Source organism: Garra rufa, chromosome 17 (genome assembly GCF_049309525.1).
Source record: "Garra rufa chromosome 17, GarRuf1.0, whole genome shotgun sequence".
NCBI classification, from domain to species: domain Eukaryota; kingdom Metazoa; phylum Chordata; class Actinopteri; order Cypriniformes; family Cyprinidae; genus Garra; species Garra rufa.
In genome coordinates, this window is record NC_133377.1 from 36,613,707 (window position 1) to 36,637,776 (window position 24,070).

At 35.5% G+C, this 24,070-nt stretch overlaps 1 protein-coding gene across 2 annotated transcripts in view; it reads right to left on the reverse strand.

Moving 5' to 3' along the window:
- Positions 1 to 24,070, reverse strand: part of khdrbs3 (KH domain containing, RNA binding, signal transduction associated 3) — a 218,881-nt gene that overhangs the window by 157,078 nt on the left and 37,733 nt on the right. The window lies entirely within an intron of this gene.

A 24,070-nucleotide genomic window follows, 5' to 3' on the forward strand; every position in this document is an offset into this window, starting at 1 on the left:
CGTATTTCTATTCTAGGATGCATTTAATGAGCTGTCAGAAATGTAATTAGTATATGATCAAATATTTATGTGAAGAGGAAGATCTCACAGGCTTCATGTCTCTCTCAAAGTTTGGTTGTCATGGAGATTTATCCCAGGTTCCTCCTCTCAAAAGACACTTGACCCCCTTAAAATCAAGTTTTACTGCCAGAGCAGTACATTTCATTACTGGTCAAAATCTGATTGAGTGTATATGACGTCACATCCTCTATAAAATATACTGTCTGTGCAGAGAAAGAACCACAAGTGCTCTTCAAGAACAGCAGATGAAGAACAATCACATCTGCCTGGGTAAAAGCACTTTATCCATGTATGAGAGGAGTTGGTATGGAACAGACCACAATCCTCTTTTTTTCTGAGAGCAGCTGCACTTGAGCTCATGTGTTCAATGTCAGAGATTTGTTTTCATGATTAAATCAAGTCTAGGATTAAAGTATGGTATAGACTAAATTGCATTCTCGACAGCAACCTTGATAAATTCTGGTGAGGAACAAGGCACATATCTGAACGGCTGAGATATTGTGCACCGGAATCCAAAACTAAGACCTTAAATACACTCTTAAAAATAAAAGTTGCAAAATTGGCTTTTCATACTGAAGCCATAGAAGATACATTTTGGGTTCCCCAAAGAATGTCCCAGTGAACATCGAAATAGAACTCTCTATTAGAATTGGTTCCATGAAGAACATTTAATATCGATGGAACCTTTCAATTGGACAGAAGGTTCTTTATAGTGGTAAAAAGGTTTTTTAGATTATAAAATGTTCTTCACACTAACAAAATAATGTTTTTTTGAGAAATAATCACTGAAACGTTTTTTTGGGAACCAACAATGGTTCTTCTTTTGAAACCTTTAATTTTAAAAGTCAACCATAAAGCCATAAAAGTGTATGTAAAATTTTCCCATTTGTTGTGAAGAACATTTAAAAAATATACTATATCTTTTGTGGAATGGAAAATGTCCATAGATATTAAAAATTCTTCATGTAACCATAAATGTAAAAATAGAAGTCTTTAAAATAAATATTTTTTTTTTTTTAGCGATGGAACTTTTTCATTTGACAAAAGGTTCTTTATAGTGGAAAAAGGTTCTTTAGATTATGAAATGTTCTTCACACTAGAAAAAAAATGGTTCTTTTAAGCATCACTAAAACATTCTTTGGGGAACCAAAAATGATTCTTCATTTGTAACCTTTATTTTTAGTCAAGCATAAAAGTGTATAAAAACTTTCTTAAAAATAAACATTCCAACAACCAATGATGGTTCAATGAAGAACCTCAATGGAACCAAAAGGTTCTTTATAGTAGAAAAAGGTTCTTTAGATTATGTTGAAATGTTCTTCACACTAAAAAAAAGGTTATTTTAAGGAGTAATCACCAAAACATTCTTTGGGGAACCAAAAATGGTTCTTCTTTTGGAACCTTTATTTTTAATAGTCAACCATAAAAGTGTATACATATATTTTCCTGAAGAGACTACTTATTGTGAAGAAAATTTTAAAAAATCTAAAAGAACCTTTTTCCACTAAAGAACCTTTTGTGGAATGGAAAACTTCCATTGATGTTAAAGATTCTTCATGGAACCATAGAACTCTCCCAAAATGAAACATTCTCTATTAGCATTGATGGTTCACGAAGAATCTTTAACATCAGTGGAACCATTCTATTGGACAAAAGGTCATTTATAGTGGAAAAAGTGTTTTATTTATAGTGGAAAAAAGAAAATAATGGTTCTTTTAAGAACTAATCACTGAAATGTTCTCTAGGAACCAAAAATGATTCTTCTTTTGGAACCTTTACTTTTAAGAGTCAACCATAAAACCATTAAGGTGTATATACAATTTTCACCTTAATGGTTTTATGGTTTACACTTTTATGCAATTTTCCTAAAGAGATCATTTATTGTAAAAAAAAAAAAATTATAAAATAAAATCTAAAGAACATTTTTCCGCTGTAAAGAACCTTTTGTGGAGTGGAAAAGTTCCATAGATGTGAAAGATTCTTTGTGGAACCACAGATTAACATTATTGGACAAAAGGTTCTTTATAGTGGAGAAAGGTTCTTTATATTATGAAATGTTCTTTACACTAAGAAAAAAAAGGTTCTTTAATAACTAATAACCAAAACATTATTTAGGGAACCAAAAATGGTTCTTCTTTTGGAACCTTTATTTTTAAGAGTCAACTAAAAGTCAACCATAAAAGTGTATGCAATTTTCCTGAAGAGACTATTTATTGTGAAGAACATTTAAAAGATCTAAAGAAACTTTTTCCACTAAAAAGAACCTTTTGTGGAATGAAAAAGTTCCATAGATGTTAAAGATTCTTTATGGAACCATAGAACTCTCTTTAAAAAATAGACATTCTTTATTAGCATTGATGGTTCCATGAAGAGCCTTTAACATTGATGGAACCATTCCATTGGACAAAAGGTTCTTTATAGTGGAGAAAGGTTCTTTAGATTATGAAATGTTCTTCACACTAGGAAAAAAAAGGTTCTTTAATAACTAATAACCAAAATATTATTTAGGGAACCAAAAATGGTTCTGCTTTTGGAACCTTTATTTTTAAGAGTCAACTAAAAGTCAACCATAAAAGTGTATGCAATTTTCCTGAAGAGACTATTTATTGTGAAGAACATTTAAAAGATCTAAAGAAACTTTTTCCACTAAAAAGAACCTTTTGTGGAATGAAAAAGTTCCATAGATGTTAAAGATTCTTTACGGAACCATAGAACTCTCTTTAAAAAATAGACATTCTCTATTAGCATTGATGGTTTCATGAAGAACATTTAACATCAATGGAACCATTCCATTGGACAAAAGGTTCTTTATAGTGGAAAAATAGGTTTTATTTATAGTGGGGAAAAAAATTCTTTTAAGAACTAATCACTGAAAACCAAAAATGTTTCTTCCTTTGGAACCTTTACTTTTAAGAGTCAACCATAAAAGTGTATATACAATTTTCCTAAAGAGATCATTTATTGTAAAGAAGGTTTAAAAAATCTAAAGAACCTTTTCCACTGTAAAGAACCTTTTGTGGAATGGAAAAGTTCCAAAGATGTGAAAGATTCTTAGTGGAACCACAGATGTCAAAATAGAACTTTTTCAAAAATAAACATTCTTTATTAGCATTGATGGTTCCATGAAGAGCCTTTAACATTGATGGAACCATTCCATTGGACAAAAGGTTCTTTATAGTGGAGAAAGGTTCTTTAGATTATGAAATGTTCTTCACACTAAGAAAAAAGGTTCTTTAAGAACTACTAACCAAAACATTATTTGGGGAACCAAAAATGGTTCTTCTTTTGGAACCTTTATTTTTAAGAGTCAACCATATAGTCTATAAATGCAGTTTTCCTGCATTTCCTCATTATTTTTCATGAGTAAAACAGTGATTAGATTGAGAGTTGTGCGTTCACTTCTACAACCCTTTTCATCTTCCGTCTCCTCTAGGATTTCAGAACAATCTCAATGAAATCTCATGCTGTTCTCAAACAACAAACTCTGCGATCATAAGTCAGAGATCTCTAAAGCTCCTTTGCACTGCCAGCGACATGATCTCATTCATTTTTAATGAGAGCTGGCGACATCCAGTGACACGAACGACAAGACAAAGTTGAGAAAAGTTGAACTTTATGCAAATGAGCAGTAACTCTGAGGATTGACTACCAATGGAAATGAGTGCACATACTCCATCTCCTGTCAGATATTGCAGTGGAGTGTCAGTGCGACGGAGAAGTTAATCCTATCAGGCAATGTTAAAATTAAGCTTTTTATATTAAATCAAGGCTGCCTGCCACAAACAAACTTGTCAGTTGTTCACAAAGGGACACGGATCTGTTTTTGTGTTTTCCTTTGTCATCAAACCAAGTACTCTCCAGTTTGAAGGACCGTTGGAACTGGCTTCAAACCCTGCTGGTGGTATTCGCTCTATTGGCTGCAAGCCTGAACAGCCTCACGGACCTTGTTTTTTTTTTGGTATTATGCATCCATATAATCTATATACAATATTCTCCCTCCAAAATGTTTGCTTGTTGTGCCAAAAAACTGATTACTAGACAATCAGCAATGGTAACGTCCAATAGCAACCCAAACTTTCAGTGACTAATCTCTGGAAAAGTGCATGTTGGAATTTACTTGAAGAAACAAAAGCCATTTTAAATCTTTAAGCACAAACAAAATAAAACTGCAACTCATATAAATACTTGCAAATCTAAAGTGACGGAAACGTTTCAGCAGACGTGTTTATTCAGACTCTGCCTGGATTACTCACTCAAACATGTCATTAAAACTGAGCGTTTGACAGATGTGGGTGTTCTCCAACAGCATAAATGATGAATAATGGACCTATGAGGTGAACATTTCCTCTGGCTCGATCCTCGTTCTGATCTGGCTCTGATAAGCCGTCTCAGAAGCTGCTAACCGCAGATCCTCTTACGGAAACCGATCCGTCTCAATAGATACGGCATATACACACTCTCATCTCAGGAATCAGATCCACTAATAGCGATCTGACTCGCTCTCTCACTAACTCGCTCTCTCTTGCTTTTCACTCTCTAATGAGAAACAGGACAAATGACTCTAAATATAGAGTCGAATGCATAGAGGAACAGGACACGGCTCATGTTTAATGAGGCACAGACTGTAAATGCCCTCGTGTCCAGGAAACTGATTCAATATAGACATTTAGCAAACTGACTCTCGCTGATTATGCATTCACAAGCACGGGATGTGGCTCATTTATCTCCTGACTAACCGTTTGTCAGGTGAAAGACAAAAACATTGTCTCCAATATTGCTCTGCCCTCATCCACAAGAACCTACAAGGATTTTATGATGAAGTATTTTGTTCTGAGTTGCTTACCTTGTAGGAAAGAAATAAACATCTTGTTAATCTCTCAATTGTTTCACCTAGACAGCACAAAATTGAATTGTAACCTACATAAATAGGTTTTACTTAAGTCTACTGCTTTCAAAAGGGAAGTTCACTTCCAGAATAAATGAAGTCGCAAAGAAATTAAGGTTTTTGAGGAAACTTCAATGGGGAACAGCAGGTTGAAGGTCCAAATTGCAGTTTCAATGCAGTTTCAAAGGGCTCTACATGATCCCAACCGAGGAATAAGGGTGTTGTCTAGCTTAACGATTGGTCAATTTCTTGAAACAATAAAAATGTATCTACTTTTTAACCACAAATGCTCAAGTTGCACTAGTTCCATTTTATGCATTATGTAGTCATGTTGGAAAGATCACGTGTGACGTAGGTCAAAAAAAAAAAAGTGCAATACAAACATTTGTGGTTGAAAAGTGTACTGTATACATTTTAATTTTTGAAAGAAAATTACCGTTTCACTAGATACGACCCTTATTCCTTTTCTGGGATCATGTAGAGCCCTTTGAAGCTGCATTGAATCTGCAATTTGGACCTTCAACCCTTCAAGTCCACTATATGGAGAAAAATCCTGGAATGTTTTCCTCAAAAAAACTTCATTTCTTTGCAACCGAAGAAAGACATGAACATCTTGAATGACATGGGGGTGAGTAAATGATCAGGACATTTTTTATTCTGGAAGTGAACTAATTCTTTAAGCTATAGTAATCTTGCACATCTCCTTCAGATTTACAGAAACTCAACGTCTTCAACCGACAAAGGTGTAATCAAAAGTCAAAGACGCAAATATGAACTTTGAAATAATTCTCAAATACTTTCAAGACGAAAACTATTTTATTCACACCTCTTATATAGTATTGGTCTCATCCAAATAAAACAACCTCATTAATATATCAATGGTAACTCCAAGAGAACAATGAGAATAAATTGAGACTTCAGCAATATTTAAAACCATTTTGAGACACCACAATCAGCAAAAAAGAAAAGGTTAAAGACCTCGGAAACAATTTCTCATCAAATTCTAAAAAAAAGAACATTGCACAATAATGTTCTACAATCCTAACACACTCTTAAAAATAAAGGTGTTTAAGGGGTTCTTCACAGCAATGCCATAGAAGAACCATTTTTGATTCCACAAAGAACCATTCAGTCAAAAGTTCTTTAAAGAACCATCTCTTTCTTACCTTTTTATAATCTGAAGAACCTTCTTTCACCACAAAGAACCTTTTGTGAAACAAAAAGGTTCTTCAGATATTAAAGGTTCTTTATAGAACCATTTAGACAAAAAAAAGGTTCTATGCAATCGTGAAGATGTCAAAAAATGACCCATTTGTTGGTATTCTAGGAGAAATATCTGAGACAAAACTGATACTTCAACTAAACAAACTGAGAAATGTAATTCTGCTGAGTGATGAATGATCAAAAAAACCCAAAAAATAGTGAGCTTAAGCTCCTGGCTAGCTTACTGTACTTTTTTCTAGTTTTTTTTCTCCAGAAAATCCTAAAAGAGATTAAAATAAATAATGAAGTCATCAGTGATTACACATTCATTTTTTATTCCCCACACTCCTATCTCAGGGACTCTCTTCACTCATGTTTTATCAACTATAGAATGTGAGCGGTGTGGAGCAGGAGCTGTGTGACTTTGCCTAGAGCAAAGAGTGTTTTTTTTTTTAAAGTCGGAGCATCCGTGTTCTCTCTAACTTCAAGATCGCTGCGTTACTGCTCCATCACAAGAATAACACAAGACAACAGCATATAATGCATCTGAATATCAGCAACTAACCACATTAAATGCAGTGTTTTTAGATTAGATTATCAGCAACAGAAAAGAAAAGAAAAGAAAAGAAAAGAAAAGAAAAGAAAAGAAAAGAAAAGAAAAGAAAAGAAAAGAAAAGAGGCAAGTTGTTATGAAAATTAACCTGACACTCCACCTGTGTCGTATCTCACCTCTGCCTCTGCTGTGGTTTTGATGAATAGCTGAACATGAAGGTTACTGACACCAGCGGGGAGGATTAGAAGGAGGACTAATGAACGGACGGATGAAGAATGAGGAAAGATGAGAAAGAATGATGAGAGTAAAAGAGCGAAGGTGAAATCTGAGAGAAGCCTACATGAAACGTTCTTATGCATGTAGGAGCCGCGGACACTGATCTCTTTTCTAATCATATGAGCTCTGGTCCAAACCTGGCTAGCTGCCTTGCTCTCTACTGTCTACACAAGATATATCCCAAATCACACGCTAAGCCCTTACAGTTGAACAGAAGCCTAAAATGACAAATTGGACACCCTACAGTCTCACAGACTTAATAAAAGTACAAAACTACTTTTAGCAAATGGGTTTTTGTTGTTTTGAGCATAAATATCACTAAATTTTGATAGATTTATGCTTAAAACTAGGAAAAAAGCAATTTGCTGATGGTTTATATACATAACGATTTTAACAATACATTGTTTCAAAGTTTAAAGGATAGTTCATTCAAAATGTAAAAAATTAACCCATGAGCTTCTCACCCTAAAGTGAGATCTCAGGTGTATACGACTTTCTTCTTTCAAACGAATGCAATCGAAGTTGTATTAAAAAGTATCTTGGCTCTTCCAAGCTTTATAATGGCAGTGAATGGCTGCTGAGATTTTGAAGTCTAATAAAGTGCATCCATCCGTTATAAAAAGTTCTCCACATGGCTCCCGGTGGTTCATAAAGGCTTCCTGAAGTGAATCGATGCGATATCCCTATTTAAAACTTTAAAACATCCACTGGAACACTACTCTCTTGTGAACGCGAGTAGATATCTATATTTGAAGTTTTAAATATGGATATTTTTCTTACACGAATCACATTGATTTGCTTCATGAGGCCTTTATTAACCCCCCATAACCGTGTGGAGTACATATTATGATGGATGGCTGCACTTTATTGGACTTCAAATCTCAACAGCCATTCACTGCCATTATAAAGCCTGGAAGAGCCAGGACATTTTTTAATATAACTCAGATTGTATTCGTCTGAAACAAGAAAGTCTAATGCACTTATGATGGCTTGAGGCTGAGTAAAGTATGGTGTAATTTTCATTTTTTGGTGAACTATCCCTTTCATCTTGAATATTTAGATATTTTTACCGGAAAGCAAGGCAAAAGTACTCATTAAGAAATTACTCATTAAGGTTTTAGGAAGGAACCACAGAATCTCTTCTTACTGCTCAATGATCGCGATTGCATATCCAGCACTAACAAAGCAAAAAAAAAGAAAAAAGAAAAAATCATTCGGAAGGCTAGACCATCCCGTCAGCCATTGATCGGCTGCCCACTAATTATGAGGAGCGATGGCAGTATTGTTTTCATATATTTTTATTTTGTTTCCTCCTCTGCCGCACTGCCTACACGGGCCATTATTCTGCGAGACCGCAGGGAGAGGGGGGAAAACGTTCGCCAAGATGGGATTTGACATCTGGTCAACGCAAGGGTGGCTAGAGATCAGGGGATCAAATCGATGAGGGTATCAAAGTAAAAAAGGCTCATACAGGACCTGATGGAGCATAAGATTTTGGCTTTCAGACCTCAAAATTGAAATACAATTGAAGTCAAAAGTTTACATACACCTTGTAGAATCTGCAAAATGTTAATTATTTTCCAAAATAAGAGTGATCATACAAAATGCATGTTATTTTTTATTTATTTAGTACTGACCTGAATAAGATATTTCACATAAAATACATTTACATATAGTCCACAAGAGAGTAGTTGAATTTATAAAATTTACCCTGTTTAAAAGTTTACATACACTTGATTCTTAATATTGTGTTGTTAACTGAATGATCTACAGCTGTTTGTGTTTTTTTTAGGTGATAGCTGTTCATGAGTCCCTTGTTTGTTCTGAACAGTTGAACTGCCTGCTGTTCTTCAGAAAAATCCTTCAGGCTTTTTAGCATTTTTGTGTATTTGAACACTTTCAGTCAATGACTGTATGATTTTGAGATCCATCTTTTCACACTGAGGACGACTGAGGGACTCATATGCAACTATTACAGGAGGTTCAAATGCTCACTGATGCTCCAGAAGGAAACACAATGCATTAAAAGTCTGAGGTTAAAAACTTTTGAACAGAATAATTTTCTTATTTTGCCTAAATAGCATATTTTTTTCATTTAGTACTGCCCTTCAGAAGCTACAGTAGATGTTTACATGTTTCCCAGAAGACAAAATAAATTAAATTTACCCTGATCTTCAAATTCAAAAAGTGTTTACCCCCTGGCTCTTTATGCATCGTGTTTCCTTCTGGAGCACTAGTGAGCATTTGAACCTTTTGTAATAGTTGTATATGAGTCCCTCAGTTGTCCTCATTATGAAAAGATGGGTCTCAAAATTATATAATCATTGTTAGAAAGGGTTCAAATATACAAAAATGCTGAAAAACCAAAGAATCTGTGGCCCCTGAAGGATTTTTCTGAAGAACAGTGGGCAGTTTTACTGTTCAGGACAAACAAGGGACTCATGAACAACTATTACTAAACAAAAAAAACACAGCTGTGGATCATTCAGGTAACAACACAGTAGTAAGAATCAAGTGTATGTAAACTTTTGAATAGGGTCACTTTTATAAATGCAACTATTATTTTCGCTTGTGGACTATAAGTAAAAATCTTTTATGTGAAATATCTTATTCAGGTCAATACTACATTAAAAATAATAACATGGATTTGGTAAGATCCCTCTTCTCTTATTTGTAGATTCTGCAAGGTGTATGTAAACTTTTGACTTCATCTTGACTTACATCTATATACACTAGACTTTGCTTGCTCTTTCAGGGATGCTTCAACTCCTGACAGATTTAGGAGCTCTTAAGAACTTCCTGTTCTTTACCAAATAATACGATTCACAAATATAAGTGGCCTGACCTGACAGACTTACAGTGAAGACAGATGGTATTTTTGCCAAAACTGAGGAAAGCCATGCAACACTTGTACAATGTTACATCACAGTGCACATCTACATCGATGACAACAGGGCAAAAATTGAATTGCCTTCCTCCTAAAGGAAAACTGTGAATCCTAACACTATTTTCTATCATGTGCAACACAAACATTTAAAGATATTTTTCTTTAATTTACAGTATTATTTACAGAAAAGGAAAACCTAAAATACATTGTATTCATCTAAGTGAAAAAAATGGTGGAGAATGTGGGCAACATTTTCAAAACTAATTGAAAATGTGCTATATCATTCATTATTGCTTTTTGTTTTTATCATAAGAGTATCATTTTATTAGCTTACCAACATTTTACCAACAGACCTGCCACCTATGTAGGGCGTTCCTTCTAGTTAGAATGTCTAACAAGAAAGCAGCATATGTAGGTTGTAGACTGCGAGGAATCTTTCCTGGCTTAGAAAAAGCTTTTGGCTGCCTATAAAAATAGATTAAATATGCTACATTTGAACACACACAGAAAGTTACAACAATCACTTGAATTCTGACATAACGCCTAGGATACAAAGTAGAAAAGTGTATCGCTCCAATGTGTACAGTTCAGAAAGCTGCTGCCAAAAAACAAATTAATAACAGAGGATGTTTTAGAAACTGGATCCTTTCCAGTCTTATGGTCATCCGGCTGCATACAGTGCTTTTAGTGTAAAGCTTATCTTTTGTAAAAATGCACTATGCTTAAAAGTAAGGATTGAAAAGGCAAGGACATGCGATACGCCAAAGCGAACCAGAGTCACGGTGCCATTCCGAGAACACTCAAATTCCTCTTGGGTTCATCTTGTCTAATCTATTAGAGGATTTTTTTTTTTTAAATGAACCGGGCTCACCTGTGGGCCCCTGTTCCCCTGCTCTGCATCTATGAGTGGTTAAATTAGCACAGAGGTGTTGAGACACGGATACTGTCAAGACTGCTGCACTGGAGCATGAACACACACACTCAAACACACAGCATGCACTCAATTCCCTGGAAGCCACCACCAACCAGGAACACCAGTGAGACACGAGCAGGAGCCCTGCCAATGACAAGATCAACAGGGATAAAAGGAAAGTGACTGTAGCTCTGTTCCAAAACCTAGTGAGTGGCCTGGCATGCTGCATAAAAAAGGTACACTTTAGTGTCTTATGACTTGTTTCCGTAGCATTAAAGATACTCATTGCACAAAATGTTCTTTTGCCTCGAAAATTATTAGATATGTGTGACGAGTCGGCTGCCTCCCCCCCTAATTATCATCACCACCCCGTCCCTTATTCGCCGCCCTTCTCCAGGCTCCCGACGGGAGTGGGTGTGAATGGGAGAGGAGGGGCGCGAAAACGTCTCGGGCTGGCGGCGTGTGATGAGGAGCACCTGAATGGAATGAAGCCTCATCACCGCCGCTGTTTAAATGCCGCCTCTCCTCAGGAGACCGGTCTCTCCTCCGTGCATGCACGCTGGTGCCCTCGCGGGTCCAGGAAGGGGTGAAGAGGGAACCAGCGCCGCCAGAAGGACGGAAGACCGCACCCATGACGGCCGACGGGCCAGGATGCCGGGCTGTAGATTCCCCGTTGAAAGCACCGTGGAGGCGCGGAAGGGACGAAGCCGCAGGAGATGCCGCCGCCCCTAGCGCCCCGGTCCCAAGCGGGGAGCGCGTGCGGCCGCCGGACTCCGCCCTTTACCTGGACCCTTCCCATTCGAACACTACCCCTCCTTCACGGAACCCCAGCACTCGAGGACACCAGATCCCCTTTTTATTTGGACACTTTATTTCCCCCTTTGGACACTTTTCTTTCATTTTCTGTTTAATAAAAGCCTCTCCGAGGCCTGACGCCACACCCACTGTGTCTGTCGTTTGCTCCTCCCGCCACATATGTTAGCCAGCATAAAAAGATGCATCAGATGATTTTTAATAATTATTTTAGACTGTCTAATCTTTATGGCATTCTCCACAACAACTAAAAATTAAAATTATACTACAATGCAATAATTTTACAATCCTTTATATAAAATTCAAAGCAAGTGCAAAGAAACATGTTCATTAAAATGTGCTTTAAAATGTTTTAATTAAAAGAAAATGTACTGCAATGACCTCAGTAGGGGAAATTATTATATTATGAACTAGTTTACATTAAAATCAATATGAAATTAAATATTATTTCACATCATCATATTAAATTAAATATAACATAAAACTTCATTTGAAATCAACATTTCTCTGGTTTGTTTGCCAACTTATAAGTTGGCGGAAAAAGCTAGGGAAATGTGGATTTCAAATGTAATTATATTTCATTTAATATTTAAATTTTTCAATAAAAATATTTTATTTTATTTTAATATACCTACTTAAATAATATAATATAATACACAAGTTTACAATAAAAGGCAGGAAAAAATGTCAATTTTAAATGTAAATATTTCATTGAGTATTGAAAATGTAAATAAAAATATTTTGATATACCAATTTTAATTAAATAAATAATAATTAGACACCAACATCACTTTGACACTACAAAAGATAAGCAGTTTGGAAGCTATAATATAATTTAATTTTTAGAGGATTTTATGGTACTTTTTTAAAAAATACTATTTTACAATTTTATATGAAAATATATTTTTATTTTTAAACTGCAAGAAAATCAAAGCCATAAATGTAAACAAGTTGTGTTCCAAATTTGAGGTTGATATAAAAAAAAATGTTTTAAATAGCTTTTAGTACAATTTTGTTTGGATGCAGTACCAAATGAAATCTGCTTCCTATTCTTTTCCAAAAGGAACAACCAAGAGTTATAGAATCTTTTTTTTTCAGGACCATACTGTTTTTTCACATGGCAAGTGCCAAAACCTTCAACAAGTTTAGTACTATTCCAAAGAAGTGAATATATATATATAAAAAACCAAAGCATACATTTTTTCACCCAAAAATGACCTAACAACATCAGAGGGTTAATATAATATAATGCTTATCGCAATACCATTTCATTAGCTTAGCCACAATTTCTAATAATATTAATTATGAATCTTCATAAATCTTAAACATGTCCAGTCCAGTAATATTTTTATTATAAGTTGTCAAAAAAAGCTAGAGAAATGTGGATTTCCGATGTAATTAAATTTCACTTAATATTTCAAATTTATTTTTACAAATATTTTAATTTAAACTACTTTTCTAATATAATACACAAGTTGCCAACCAAAGATAGAAAAAAAGGATTTTAAATGTAAATATATGTAATATCAATAAAAATATTTTACACTTTTAAAAAATCATAAGACTTCAACTTACTATTATAATATCATTAGCCTCTGGTGTTGTTTGAATGTTTTTTTTTTTTTTTTTCAATGAAATAAATGTGCAATGTTTTAGATTAATTAGGGGGATTTTATGGTACTTTTTTAAAATACCATTTAACAATTTTATTTGAAAAACATATTTTCAAAATTTGTAATATCTTAAAAACAAAAAGATATTTCAGTATGATTTTCTTTGGGCGCAGTACCAAATGTTCCCACTAGATGAAATATGCTTCCTATTTTTTTCAATGTGAACAACAGAAGTGTGACTATTTTTATTTTTTAGGACCATTTAACCTTCAAATCACGTCCATGTGTTCACATAGCAAAGGGCCAAAACCTTTACCAAGTTTTGTACCATTCTGATGAATGTAAAAAACCAAAACATAATTTTTTTCCAGCCAAAAATGACGAACAACATCAGGGGGTTAATAATAATATAATGCTTATCACAGTACTGTATCATTTGCTTAGCACCAAATTCTATTAATATTAATTATGAGTCAAATCTTCAACATGCCCCTTCAAGGCAAGTCAGTTCACTCGGTGGCCATCTAGATAACAACCCAGGACAGCTTTTCGATGCAAGACAGGCATGCAAGTTAAACAGACAATTACATAAGTACTAAACGACAAAAATCTCAAAAGCTGTTTCACATCAATATTACATTTTCTAAACCAACAATAAAACCAGACTAAGCATTGTATCATAAATTAGTCTACTTTAGCTCAACTCATGGTGTGTTTTACACCATCTCTGGCTTTCCTGCCTATTTAGTACATTCCAGATTGATCACTTATGAGGTTGCGTTTCAGTTCGTATGCTGACAGCTGCCCATACAGACATCCAGAGGTTGGAACAGAGCCTGTGTGTGTGGAACAAAGACAGACGCGGACAATATGCCTCTGTGTGCCGGCATTGTGCCACGCTGTAGAAAGCCTAACCTGCGGCTCTATCGGTCTCTCTCTCTGTCTGCTGCGGGGGCTTCCAATTACACAGGCTTAAGATTTGCCATATCACAAAGTAATTAACTGATTTCAGCTCAAATCCTGTGGAAGCTGCTTAGCTCGGCATCTTTTATTGGAGATCTTACATTACGGGAGCCATGTTTAATTTGCAGAGGGAGATCTCCTTTCCTAACCCTGACTGGAGCTGGTGAGAGGCGACATGTACCCAGGCAGCGGATGATCTCTCTCCGGATAATGAGGCATTGTGCTGAGATCCCTGGAGGAGCCAGAGGAGAGCAGGATATTGAGATGAAAGCTGGATCATCCAGCCAGCTGGGCTGATGCGGAGACGTCCTTATTGACCACACGCTGGTGGCTGAAGAGGTTTACAGAAACACACACACATACACTTGGAAGGACTCAACAACCCCAACGTGTGGAGACCTGAACTCACCGTTTTTACTTTGAAAGCATGTTCTTGATCTTACTGTGAACGATTTGCTGATCAAATAGCTAACAGGCAATGTATTTTAGAGCATAACATGCAATTTCCACAACCCAATCAATTCCTGCACTGTAAACAAAATCTGTAGAAATTACAGTATTACTGGCAGCTGGTTGCCAGTAACTTACTGTAGATTTTAATTTATGCTATTTACTGGCAACAGTTTGTTCAAAGTTAATTGAACATTAAACATTAACAAGTCTTTATCTTTACAGAATAAAACTAAAATAACAGCCTCATGCAAAGCATTCTGGGAACCAAAATCTGAAGGAAAAAAACAGAAAAAGGTTGATGAAGGTTTCTGGTTCCCAGAATGCTTTGCAGTAGGTTGTTATTTTATAGTTTTATTCTGTAAAGACAAAGACTTGTTAATGTTTAATGTTCATTTAACTTTGAACAAACTGTTGCCAGTAAATAACATAAATTAAAAATCTACAGTAAGTTACTGGCAACCAGCTGCAGAACTACAGCAAATTTTTTACAGTGTGATTAATACGGAATCAAGTCCTGCCTTATTATTTCTTGTGTAAAACCAATGTCACATAGCTGACACAAACTGTTTTCATCTGTGCTGTCCTAAAAAATTATCTTTGAAAAGAGGTGCGTTGAAATTCAAAGCAAGTCTGTTAATGTTTGTGAGTGTGTGTCATTGTCCCGATACACACAGACTGGCAGATAGTAAATTGAAGTGTCATATTAATGGTGTAAACCCATCTCGGCATCACACTGTCATATAAGAGTGTTTGCTCTTTAACTCAGTCGCTTACGCACAGCGGCGTGTTTTAAGCTGTCTATGAGCCTCAGGCGCATTCATATTTGATGAAAATCTACAGCTCTGTTCTAAAATCTAGTGATGCAGGCAACATTTTGAGGCATTAAATGTCTCCTGATTAGGGCTGTGCGATATGGACAAAAGAAACCTCTCACGATTTTCTTAAACAGTATTGCGATTTCGATTTTAATCACGATTTTGACACAGACATGTTTTACAGTGTGAATCTAAAACATTTTTTTTTCAAGGAAAACAATTAGATCTTTATCAAAGACCTGTAACATGTCTCTAAAACAGAAGGCGGAAAAAAAAAATCACCTAGCAGGTGAAAAAAAGTTAGGAGCACCAAAAAAATGTAGGCGCACCCAATTTCTTTTTAGTAATGCACTGATCTTGATTCTTCATGGCTGATTCTGACTGCAGATGTTTTACAAGCACATGATCAAAGTAGGCTACTCTTTCAGTATTCAAAGTGCAAATAGAGACCGAACTTTCAAGCATGATACAGAACAATAGACAACTACACAATATATTTTTTATAGCCCACATACTAATAACTGCCTAGATATTTTATGTAGCCTAATTTGCGCGCATTGAGGAGTCGCTCTCTAAACGCGGGATATTAAAATTGCTTTCGAATGCGCGTCTGCGTCTGCGTTTTACTTTTGGTTTTGTTTTAACGATCGTGCGAGACTCTCAACGGCGCTGAGCGTGCATTCTACAATAAAAGAGATTATTATAACAAAACCATTTGAAATATGAGAGGACACAAACATGATTTTGAAAAGCATGTCCCCAGTGAAAATTACGCCCCTGTGTGAGTGGAACTCTGCCGCTGAGTTATCATCTGATGTGGATGAATGCCGCGTTGTACAGTAACATATATGGACACGGAGGCGCCAGAATTGTATCTGACAGAATGTACGCTATAGCACAAAATATATTATATTTCTTCAAAAGCGGTTTGTGGAGACCTTTTATTTTTCACAATCGAAAGAGAGAATGGCGAACCTGTCACTATATCAGCTCACAGCAGTCTGTGCAGTAGTTAGGCTACCAAAAGTTTTGTAAAGAAATGAAACCAAGTCGGACCACAACAGTTTCTCGCACTCGCACGAATGGTCCCAAAGATAATTTCAGGTCACGCAGATTAAATTTTGGGAGCATATGCGACCAAAACGTTCACAATTTCGAGCCCTGACTAGTAAAGGTAGAACAAAATGTCTTTAGAACAGACCTATGGCAAAAAGTATGTGTGTTCACATCGCATCACATTGCGATTTCGATACGATTTCAATTAATCGCACAGCCCTACTCCTGATGCTGTTTTAAATTGTGGACAACATAATTCTGCTTCTAAGTGACCTTATTTTGGCAGTCAAAAATGACAGTAAAGGCTTTACATTGTTACAAAACAAATCTATTATCTGTATTTTGCACTTTCTATTCATCGAAAAAATCTTAATGCATCAGTGTTTCCACAAAAAATATTAAGCACAACTGTTTTCAACATTGATAATAAATGTTTTTCTGAGCAATCAGCATATTAGAATGATTTCTGAAGTATCATGTGACACTAAAGACTGGAGTAATGATGCTGAAAAAACAGTTTTGCATCACAGGAATAAAATATAGCTGCAAGCAGCAATTACGGGGCCAAGCACTCAAAGCGGAAATGAGGAGCTAAGGATGGCAGGAACAGCAGACCAACTGCAACAATAAGTCAAAAGAAGCCATTTTAGGATGATTTTAGTCAAAACGACAGAAAAATGACGTAGAACGCCTACTGATATGATTTAATGGCTTATTAGGTTTGACCAACAGGTGACGCTGTTATCAGATCGATGTGGTGTGTTTAGTGTGAGGTGACAAACGTTCACACAAAGTTTGGTGTCATTATGTCAAAGTTTTCCAAAGATAAAACCTCAGTCATTTTCACATCAAGCCTAAAATTTATAGAGGCGCTGTATGAAAACGGTTTCATCTATCAACACGAAATCCATAACTTTTTGTCAGCACAGTCTGAAGATGATCTGACTCGATTTTGGTGAAAATCGGACGAACGGTCTAGGACTAGTTCGAAAAAGTAGGTTTTCAACGTACAGGAAGTTTGGCCAACTGTGGCATAATTGGTATCTATGTTGTCGGCATGACCCAAGGAATATTTTGAGATCAGTTTCATTACAATAGGCTAATGCTATCTACAGTTATTAGCATTTTTGGTCATTTTAAAACTAATGGTCAATGAATGCTTTATTACTCTTGACCAATAGGTGGCGCTGTTACCAAATTAATGTGGTGTAATCATTGTGAGGTGGTAATGCCTCATACCAAATTTGGTGCAAATATCTGAAAGCTTTGCAGAGATACAGCTTCCGATGCGCTTTGGCATCTTTCCAGCATATTCGTTGATGCGTTAAATGAAAACGGTTTTGAATATCGACACAAAATCCATAACTTTTTGTCAGCATGGTCTGAAGATGATCCGAGTCAAATTTGGTGAAAATCCGAGTAACGGTCTAGGACGAGTTCGAAAAAGTAGGTTTTCTCCATTAATCAAAATGGCGAACAGGAAGTTAGGCCAATTTTGGCATAATTGGTATCAATGTTCTCGGCCTGACACAAGGAATATTTTGAGATCACTTTTATTACAATAAGCCATTTTTTTTCAGAAGTTATTAGAATTTTTCGAAATTTCGTTATAACTTTTGACCACAAGGTGGCGCTGGCCCCAAAATTTGTATGTACATTCAGGGCATGGTGCCGAACATTTTTGTAATTATTGTCGAAACGATACGTTAATCCGTTCTCAAGATACAGCATTTTAATGCTAAATTCAAAATGGCCGACACCCAAAATGGCTGACATGGGAAAATTGGATATGGTTCGACTCGGCATGCTCCTCCGAATCTAACGGGATGAGTTTCGAGATTTTTGGCCAAATCACTAAGAAGTTATAAGCAAAAATAGCCAACTTTCATATCTCCTGACCACTAGGTGGCACTATGACGAAACACTGCAGGTAGCCTCAGTTCATGCTTGTTATAACACACACCAAGTTTGGTCTCAATATACCAAAGCGTTGCGGAGATATGACCTCACTTCCATTTTTGAACGCTTTTCGTAGAATTAATTAGCGCGTTATTCGAGAATGGTTTGTCCAATCAACTTGAATTCCATAACTTTTTGCCTGCATGGTCTGAAGATGATCTGAGCCAATTTTGGTGAAAATCAGACAAACCGTCTAGGACGAGTTCGAAAAAGTAGGTTTTACAAACAATTAATTATAGAAAAAAAACTAATCCTTACGATTTTTGAAATTTGGAGTTCATTCGACTCGGCATGACCCAAGGATTCAGAGAAAATTGGAATTTTGTTATTAGCAAAAAGAAAGTGAAAGTTTGGACAAGTGGTGGCGCTAGAGAGTTTGAGTTAGAGACTCCAAACTTGCTATGGTTAATGTTGGGACTGTCCTCTATCAGTGTGCCAAATTATACAACTTTCCCGCAAGCGGTTCTATGGGCTGCCATAGACTTGCGGCGGAATAATAATAAGAAGAATCCTAACAGATACAATAGGTGCCATCGCACCTTCGGTGCTTGGCCCCTAATTACATTCTAAAATATATTCAAATAGAAAACAGCTATGATGAGCCTTTTTAAAGACTTCTTTAAAATAAATAAATACATTATCATCCTCAAACTTTATTGTATATTTGAATAATCATAATTTAACTCCAAAGAAATGAAGGCACTTCTATGGAAGCCTGTTTCCGCTACTAAATAAAAATGGTAAAAAGGCAATTGCGATTTTTTTCCTCATACAATTCTGACTATTTTCTCGGAATTGCATGAAAAAAAATGACTTTTTCTTTTTTTTGAGTTTGTATCTCGCAATTTCGAGTTTGTGAAAATCGTGATGTATTAACCTCGCAAATGCGAGCTATAAAGTCTGAGGGCAAAAAATGCTGATATGTTCTCAGAATTGCAAGTTCATATCATAATTCTGACTTAATAACTTGTAATTACATGTTATTAAGTCAAAATTGCAAATCTGAGAAAAAAAAAGAATCACAATTGTGGGATATAAACTTGCAATTCTGAGGAAAAACGTTTATATCTCCTGATAGTTTAAATCACGCAATACTGACTTTATATCTCGCAATTGCGACTTTTTCACAGAATTGTGAGATATAAACTTGCAACTGCAAGAGAAAAAAATTGTGAGATAAAAAGTGGCAATTGCGAGTTATGAAGTCTAGTTCAGAGGGGGAAAAAGAAGAGAAAAAGTCAGAACTGTGAGTTTAGATCTCACAATTCTGAGGAAAAAGTCAGAACTGTGAGATAAACAGTCACAATTGCAAGATATAAACTCGCAAATCAGAGAAAACAGTCACAATTGCGAGATAAAAACTTTCAGAAAAACTCAGAATTGTGAGTTAATATTTCGTAATAGTGACTTTTATAACTCACAACTCCGAGTTTATATACTACAACTTTAATTGCAAGATAAAAAGTCGCAATAGCAAGTTATAAAGTCCAGTTCTGAGGGGAAATAAAGAAGTGACTTTATAACTCACAATTGTGAAATGTTTTGAAAGAAAAAAACAGAATTGTGAGATAAAAAGTTGCAATCTTTTTTATTTTTTTATTCAGTGGCGTAAATGGGCTTTCATAAACTTCAAAGCATAAGTCCATTTTAAAATGGTCTGTTCCGCCCAATATTTGTGAACATTGCGCATGCAGCAAGTAGTCAGCAAGGTAGCTCACAAGGTTTTGGAACAAAGCCAAAAAAAACACTGTACTCTAACAATACTCTTCAAATCACACAAGAACAAACTGAAATATTTATTCTGCATGATATTAGGAAACCCACTGAGATATTTGCTTTCGGAAGATTGGATCCAAAATAGGATTTTTTTAATATCTTTTATCATCAGATCTACAGTCAATACCCATGAGCTGACAGTTATTTCTCCTGCTGGGTTTCCTGACATGTCTCCTGTGTGGAGCTGGCAGTCAAATAGAAAATCACTGAAAACTGCTATAAACAGACGTGTGGTTAATACCCACCTACATCATAGTTTATTCTGCCAAAAAAGCCTAATTCAACTTTACTAAAAGATAAAACAAAGTGTTGCAGACAACCTGAGAGAAAAAAATACATTTTAAGTCAGTTTCGTGTTGCCCATTTGTATTCTGCCCCAAAACTAAAAATAGAAAGAAAAGTGTAATAACAACTGTAATTAAAATCAATTGAAAACAGTTCAGGTCAAAAGTTTACACCCCCCTTTCAGAATCTGCAAAATGTTCATTATTTTACCAAAATAAAAGGGATCATACAAAATGATTGTTATTGCTTCTTTAGTACTGACCTGACCTGTTTACATATAGTCCACAAGAGAAAATAATAGATGAATTTATAAAACATGACCTTGTTCAAAAGTTTACATCCCCTTGATTCTTAATACTGTGTTGTTACTGTGTTTTTCTTACTTTGCCTAAATATCATATTTTTCATTTAGTACTACCCTTCAGATTCTACAGAATATAGTTACATGTTTCCCAGAAGACCAATAAATCAAATTTACCCCGATCTTAAAATTTAAAAAGTTTTCACCCTCAGCTCCTAATGCACGTTTTTTCTTTCTCAATGAGCATTTGAACTTTCTGTAATAGTTGCATATATTGTCCTCAGTGTGAAAAGACGGATCTCAAAATCATAGTCATTGTCGGAAAGGGTTCAAACACACAAAAATGCTAGAAAACCAAAGAATTTGTGAGACCTGAAGGATTTTTCTAAAGAACAGCAGGCAGTTTAACTGTTCAGGACAAACAAGGGACCCATGAATAACTATCACTAAACAAAAAAACAAACAAACAAACAAACAAAAAATCATTCAGGTAACAACACAGCTAGTATTAATAATCAAGGGGATGCAAACTTTTGAACGGGGTCATTTTTATAAATTCAAATATTATTTCATCTCTTGTGTACTATATGTAAACATCTTTATGTGAAATATCTTATTCAGCTCAGTAGTAATTAAACAATAACAATAACATGCACATGCAATAACATTTTGTATGATCCCTTTTATTTTTGTCTGAAAGGGGATGTTAACTTTTGACCTCAGCTGTATTTAAGCACTTATAAGTCATAAAAACATAAAAGTATGGTTTCATACCACAATAGAGCTAGACCTGAAAGTAAATTTGTTAAACAGAACGGCTAAATTGACTTTTGATCAACAATAGCCTTTAACGCCAACGTGGCGTTGGCTAAAAACTAAAAGTTGTGTCATAGAGGAAGTTTATGCAAAGTTTTTTAGTAACGGCAGAAAACTGCGACTCACCCAGGCTCCAAACCTTTAGGTAAATGGTTTATCCGGCTCAGATGCGCCTCAATCCTGTTATTACTACCCGAGTCTGTTCAAAAAACCAGCCGACTGCAACGGCCCAACAAAGCTGTCACTGCAAATCTGAACCATCAAACTAGCACTAATCTCCCAGTGAAATCACCTGGATTTAGTTCTGACAATGAACACAAAAAAGAGATTCTCAATCTTTCAGTTTCATTACACCGGCCTATAGCATTGACGTGAATTAGATCACTGAGGGGAAGTCTAAGTGTCAAGCTAAGCCATGTTAGCACTGGGTTGATACAACAGGCTCTCACTTTGGACACAACACAATATAGCCTTCAATTGCTACATTCATTTAGTCAATCTGTCTAAACATATTTGCGCATGAGTCATGATGAAAACGAGACAGTCGCAGATTTATTTCAGAAGAGACAGTATGCGTGCACAAGTAACTGTTATATTACGCATAAACCAATAGGTGTTTTACTAATAAAATGTACTAAATAGTAAATATAACAATGTTATATTGGACATACAAAGGTATTAGTACCTTGCATACAACAGTAAACCAATAACAATATCAGCACTCAGTGCTTTTTCTCTGAGGCATATATGTTGGTTTTTCGAGACTCGGCTGGCTGTAATTCTCTTATGTGAAATTAAATTAAGTAAACGATATGAATTACGGATTAAGACGCCCACTTTTTTATGCGAGACTGCTTAGGAAGGTCCAATTATAAATTTAGATCCACTGAAATGAATCTGAGGTAGAACTGACTGTGTGTTATGATGGTTAATCTAAAGGCTAAAAACGGCTGATGCCTCCATGTCAAACACTAAAAAGCTTTTAGTAGCTTTAGTGCGTAGGCTCTAAATATATTAATTATCAAATACCAAAAAGAGAAAAAGCCTTCCCACATTATTCATAAAATCCATGCTTCTAACAGCGAAGGTAAAATTCAACCAAACCAGTGTTAGTTTATAGTATCACAAAGATACTGTCTATAGTTTTTAATCATTTTTATTTTGGTTTTGGTTAGTACATCATTAAACTAAATGAAATTGAGAAAAGTGTTTTAGTTCTACTTAGCCCTGCTGAACCGAACTCATCAGCAGTCATGAAAAAAGTGAAAAAGTCATTATGTCGCAGTATATCAATCTCATTCATCTCCTTGATCCTTCATGCTGCATGTTTACAAGCATAAATCTTACTGTTGAGGCGTGAATGGTCATGTTTTAAGTACCGTATCGCTCTCGCAAAGCTCAATCATTGTAGGATGGCTCAGGGCAGTCTGATTCCCTCTCGTTGTATTTTTTTCCTGCCAATCTGGGGAGTTAAACCCACAGGCCTCACTGGAACAGCTTTCTAACTGTGAGGCAAAGCGCCTGCCAAGCGAGTAATGTGTTTAAAGAACAGCACTGGAACATCGCAGGTTTTATGTCCCATTTATCTCTCTGGCCCTCTGTTTTATATCCTCTTATTTTAACACACAGTATCTGTGAAACATAAGGCAGTGGTTCACAGCTGCTGGGTTGTGGCCCAAAAAACAGGTCGTGGGTTCTGATAGGCTCGCTGACAATGACGCTAAATGCCAGTAACAAAACTCAACTAACTAAATAATCATGAATAGCTAGGGCAGAAAAAAAGAATAGGAAAATTAACTTTTAAAAAACAAAACTTTTTTTTTAATTAAGCCAAGTCATGTTCATGGTTTTTTTTTCATTTTGTGCAATAAGCAATTAAAGTACTGTTAGATTCATTACTTGATGTGTAATAGAAAAAAAACATCTCTAGAGATGTGAAATTGTAAAATTCATTTTAACCATAGAAAATTTGTTCCAAAGATTAGTTTTCCAAGCTCAGTGCTACTGAAAACAGTGATGAAGTAAATAACCAACACTAATTACCAATCAGACATGTGAACAATGATCATGAAACTGAGTTCACTATGTAGAAAGCCCACCTAGACCATCTACAGTACAATGATAGAACAAAAACAAAAAAGTAGCTAATCAGCATTTTTTCTGAAGGATCAAGTGACATTTAAAACACTCAAATAGAAAACAGTTCTTTTAAATTGTAATAATATTTTACAGTATAACTGTTGTACTGTATTTTTTGCAAGAAATGAAGCATTAGTGAACAGAGCATTTCTTTGACAAAGGAATGACAGAAACTTCAGGTGGTGACACAATCTCATGAGTTGATAATAGTTGCTGTTCTAATAAAAGAAGGTGAAATTCTCAACTACAGACGGCACAAATGTGTCACAATGTCCCAGGGACATCAACAACTCAAAGCCAAACA